Raw genomic sequence first — 5,778 nt, forward strand, 5'->3', positions numbered from 1 at the left:
GGCTCCACCCCTAATGTCTCCTGGCTCCACCCCCAAAGTCCCCAGATATTTCTTAAATTGGACTTGGCAACCTTTCTACTGCGCTTAGTGGGGTTTTTAAATGGAGAATTTTTATTTTAAGTCACCTTGGGTGTTCTTTGAGTAGAAAAGTGGAATGCAAATCACCTGGTTTGATGGCAATAACTACTGCAAACCAGCCTGTTGTCTCCCACTGTCTTATTGTCCAACCTGGCAACCACCCCCTGTCCATATATATAATCCTCCTTATTATTCTATAGTTCCCTAACATCCTATCTTGTTTTCCTCAAATCACAGCAAATCCAGCAACCCCGCGTTGGATCCAGCACGTGCCGCACACACAAATGCACACACACTAATCTACTGTCTTCCCGTCTCCCCCAGCCTTGAATGCTTCAGACGGTTCTAAATGTCAAAGTAATCATAGCATTTCACCCAGAAAACGCCAGCTCAGCAACCAGTCTAATCTTCTGACTCATCCCTGCCAAACAGATAAAAAAAGCTTTTATCAATATCAGGTTTATGCTGCCACCTAGAGGCCCCTGGCATCATTGCTGTTCCTCCAGTTTTCCAGCTGTTATGTGAACTTTATGAGTTTACTTTCCAAGGTATGCTTTTCTTTTTAAAGCTTACGGGCAATTTTGCCCCATTGTTTGTTTGTTTGTTTGTTAAAAATATATATACCTTATGTTATCTCCCTGGCCTATTTCATTGTTTTTATCCTTTAAAGAAACCCTTCTCTGTCCTAATGAGACGCTGAAACAATTACAATATGTTACCCAGTTCATAGAATCCAGTCGTCTTCCCTCATGGTAGCACTTCTGCTGAGAAACACCAGAGCAGAAATAACCAGAGACAGGAGATGCAAAACCTTACAGAATCAAAACACACACACTCCAGTTGTTATATGGACAAATATTAAGTATTAGAGTAACGTAAGGAAGGGAGATGATGGGCTTTCCTTCCTTGGAGGTTTTTAAACAGAAGCTAGATGGCCATCTGACAGCAATGCAGATCCGATGAATTTAGGGGGAGGCAGGGCTTTTTTTGTAGCAGGAACTCCTTTGCATATTAGTTAGGGCTGCCAAGTTCCCAGGCTGGGTGGGGGTTCTCCCACCCTGGAGATTCCCAGCCTGCGGGATCCTCCCCCAATATCGCTGGTGCAATAACGTCACTTGGAAGTGATGTCATCACGCCAGCGATGTCGCACGCTGGCCGCTCTAGGAGCATCTGGGAAAACGCTATGGTTTTCCCAGACGCTCTAGCAACCCTCTCAAATTGCTAGAGCGTCCAAAAAACCCATAGAGTTTTCAAGGACGCTCCTAGAGCAACCAACATGCAACGTCGCTGGTGCAATGACGTCACTTCTGAGTGATGTCATCACGCCACAAGTGCTTCTTGCGTGCGAAAACAGTCCCATGCTGGAGGCCGTGGGGGACTTGGCAACCCTAATATTAGGCCACACACCCCTGATGTAGCCAATCCTTCAAGATCTTACAGACCTCTTATTACAGGACCTACAGAAAGCTCTTGGAGGACTGGCTACATCAGAGGTGTGTGACCTAATATGCAAAGGAGTTCCTGCTACAAAAAAGAGCCCTGGGGGGGAGGTACTTGTGAATTCCCCGCATTGTGCAGGGGGTGACCCTGGAGTCTTCTAGATGACCCTGGAGGTCCCTTCCAACTCTATGATTCTATGATTCTACATGAAAGCACAATAAATATCAATATATAAAACATATCAAGGGGGGGGGGGGAAATCAAACTATTCCAAACATGAATGTACAATAAAGACAACAGCCAATAGGTAAAGTTCATAAACAATGTTCCATCAGGAAATGCAATAAGCAATTTATGAAAAAAAATTTCAAGCAAAGATCAATTTTTCCAGTTGCAGACAGAAACTGACAGGTAGAGTTCATAGACAAGTTAGGTGAAGTTCATAAATAACATTCCAACAGGAACTACAATGTGCAGTCCACCAAATAAAGAAGAGTCTCGCATTTTTCAAGAGGTAAAGACCAGTCTTTCATATACTTTCCCACTGCAGGCAGAAACTAACAGGTAGAGTTCATAAACACTTGAAGTAGTACTCATAAACAATGTTGGCATTTGGGTCTGGGGTATTGGCTCTGCAATGGAGAACACAATCCATGGAGCTGCTTTTATTTAGACCAGCCGAAGGGCACACATTTTTCTGTGTCTACCACAAATAAAGGCCTATCTTGAGATCAGATTAAATGGGACAGTGGAGCTCTATCATTTTTAGTAGCGCCTATGATGGTGGACCCTCATCTGGATAGCCCAGGCTATCCTGATCTCATAAGAAGCAGGGTCAGCCCTGGCTAGTATTTGGATGGAAGACGTCCAAGAAATACCAGGGCCAGGATGCAGAGGTAGGCAATGGCATATGAACATATGAAGCTGCCTTATACTGAATCAGACCCTTGGTCCATCAAAGTCAGTATTGTCTTCTCAGACTGGCAGCGGCTCTCCAGGGTCTCAAGCTGAGGTTTTTCACACCTATTTGCCTGGACCCTTTTTTGGAGATGCCGGGGATTGAACCTGGGACCTTCTGCTTACCAAGCAGATGCTCTACCACTGAGCCACCGTCCCTCCCCCCCAAAACACCTCTGAACGTCTCTTGTCTTGGAAACCCTATGGGGTCACCATAAGTCAGCTGTGAATTGATGGCACTCTCCACTACCATGATGGTGAAAGTTGAATGGGCTCAGGGTTGTCCTGTTGGATGGGGGGGGGGGGGCGTTAATCCTTTCTCCCCCACCATTTTCCTGTTCTAAGTCCCTCTTCTTTCCAAACTGCTCTTTGTGCCAGTAAAAGTATACGTTGCACGGGATTTCTTACATTTGTTTCCTGACTAGGGTTGCCAGGCCTGTGTTGGAAAATACCTGGAGACAGTGTCCCCTCTAAGCTGAGTTAGTGTGAGCTAGCTCACAGTTTTTTAGCCTCCAGCTCACACGTTTTTGTTTCCGCTCAGGAAAAATGGCCCTAGGGCAGGGGTAAGGAACAGTGGCTCTCCAGATGTTTTTTGCCTACAACTCCCATCAGCCCCAGCCATTGGCCATGCTGGCTGGGGCTGATGGGAGTTGTAGGCAAGAAACGTCTGGAGAGCCACTGTTCCCTACCCCTGCCCTAGAGCCAACTGATTTATGCAGCAGCTCACAGCTTTAATGCCAGTAGCTCATAAAGTAGAATTTTTGCTCACAAGACTCCACAGCTTAGAGGGAACGTTGCCTGGAGATTTTCAAGGCAGATCCGAGAGAAGGCAGGGCTTGGGGAGGGGGCCTCAGCAGGGTATAATTACACAGAGTTCACCTTGCAAAGCAGCCATTTTCTCCAGGCGTGATAAACACAACTGGAGCCGGTGTGTTAGATAAACAATATAAGGAAACCACTGGAAACAATGTAATCTCCACGTAAACCGTGTGTGAATATATTTAGTGCAAAATTGAAAAGAACAAAAAACACAGAACACTGAGGATGCAATATATGAACTGTCCCCACAAAGTCTTGCCACAGCCTGATAAATGGTTTCTTCGACACAGAGGTGGGTGAAAACTTTACAACTCGGCGTTCAGCTCCAAACGGTATGGAGAAAGCAAGGAACCGCTTATTGCAGGACTCCTCGCGATTTCGATAGTCCTGCCATAAGCGGTTCCTTGCTTTCTCCAGACCGTTTGGAGCTGAACGCCGAGTTGTAAAGTTTTCACCCGCCTCTGTGTCTACTTGAAGAAGTCATTTATCAGGCTGTGGCAAGACTTTGTGGGGACAGTTCATATATTGCATCTTCAGTGTTCTGTATTTTTTGTTCTTTTCAATTTTGCACTAAATATATTTACACATGGTTTACATGGAGATTATATTGTTTCCGGTGGTTTCCTTATATTATTTTCTCCAGGGGGGTGGGGCTGATCTCTGCCATCTGGAGATCATTTGTAAAAGCAGATCTCCAGGCCCCACCTGGAGCCTGGCAATTCTATTCCTGACACGTGGGAAACAATGATCTCCTCTTCTGACTTCGGAAGTCCACCCTGCAGACAGCAGTGACGTCACAGAAGGTATCGGCCAATGGCAACCTGGAATCTGACGGTTGTCTTTCAAAAAGAAACTGTTGGAGGGCCGTCTCAGAAAGATTCCATTTTCGTCGCCAACCTGGTGTGGAGCTTTGTTGGGTGTTAGAGATGGTATGCTTTTAGCAGAAGGATATATGACTGGAGGTGGGGGGGAGGAGCTGTACACAAAGATGCCAAGAAGGTTACCAACTGATCCCTGCTTGAAGAATCGTTTGCTCTGCAGGCACAAGACATGTCGTACAATGCTCCGTGTGCTTATTTTGGCAGACTAGGGTTGCCAAATCCAATTCAAGGAATATCTGGGGACTTTGGGGGTGGAGCCAGGAGCAAGGTTGTGACAAGCATCATTGAACTCCAAAGGGAGTTGTGGCCATCACATTTCAAGGGACTGCACACCTTTTAAATGCCTTCCCTCCACTGGAAATCATGGATAGGGGCACCTTCTTTGGGGGCTCATAGAATTGGACCCCCTGATACAATCTTTTTTAAATGTGGAGGGTCTTTTGAGGAGAGGTGTTGGATGCTATGCTCCAATCGTGGTGCCTCTGCCTCATAAAACAGCCCCCTTAGCATCTCAGATACCCGCAGATCAATTCTCCATCATAACCTCTGGGAATTGGTCACCATAGGGTATAATGGAGCACCCAGCAGACATTTCCTCCCCCCCCCCACTTTCTGATGACCCTGAAGTGGGGGGAGGACCTCCAAACCGGAGGATCCCCTGCTTTCACTTGGGGATTAGGCAAACCGGAAACCACAGCGTACTGGTAAGTAACCACTAGAACAAACCACTTTATAATTATATGTTGCAAACGAATGCTAGAGAAATTTATTTTGTATTCTAATTCAAATGCATATATGTTTTTCACAAACCAAAATTCTTATCAATGTCCATGAATGCAGCACAGACAAATCAAAATGCAAATACTGCTACACGGGTGAAAAGTGGCACAATTATCGGTACTGTCTACATTTTTCAAGACAAGGAGTTACAGGACAGTGGACTTTAGCACCGTTTTTTAAAAGTATCGGAGAAGCATTTGCATTTTGATTTGTCCGTGCTGCATTCATGGGCATTGATAAGAATTTTGGTTTGTAAAAAACATACATGTATTTGAATTGGAATACAAAAGAAATTTCTCTAGCATTTGTTTGCAACATATAATTGCTCAGTGGTTTATTCCAGTTGTTACCCACCTGGGGGTTGGCAACCGTATTGCAGACTGAGCAACTGTTCTCTTGTCCTTTGTCAGCCATGTATGGAATCCTGTCAGAGGCTGAGAGGGAGACTTCAGGAAGCCATTGTGGCTGAACGGCTGCCCAATTTTGTCAGACTCCGATTGGGTCTGGTGTTTATGGCATAGCTGAGTCTAGGTTCTGGGATGGTGACCAGGCACTGAGGAACAGGAAAGGGGTCTGGTAGACAGAACCAGTGTGGTGTCGTGGTTTGAGTGTTGGACTAGGATCTGGGCTCGAATCCCTGCTCTGCCATGGATGACCTTGGGTCAGTCACACATTCTCAGCCTAACCTACCTCAAGGGGTTGTTGTGAGGGAAAAAATGGAGGAGAGTGATGTCTGTTGCTTTGGGACCCATCAAGGTGGAGAACATTTCATAGCTGTATCCTTATGTTTTCTTCTCCGTATGTTTTCTTCTAGTCCGTAGTC

This window comes from Heteronotia binoei, chromosome 17 (genome assembly GCF_032191835.1).
Source record: "Heteronotia binoei isolate CCM8104 ecotype False Entrance Well chromosome 17, APGP_CSIRO_Hbin_v1, whole genome shotgun sequence".
Taxonomy (NCBI): domain Eukaryota; kingdom Metazoa; phylum Chordata; class Lepidosauria; order Squamata; family Gekkonidae; genus Heteronotia; species Heteronotia binoei.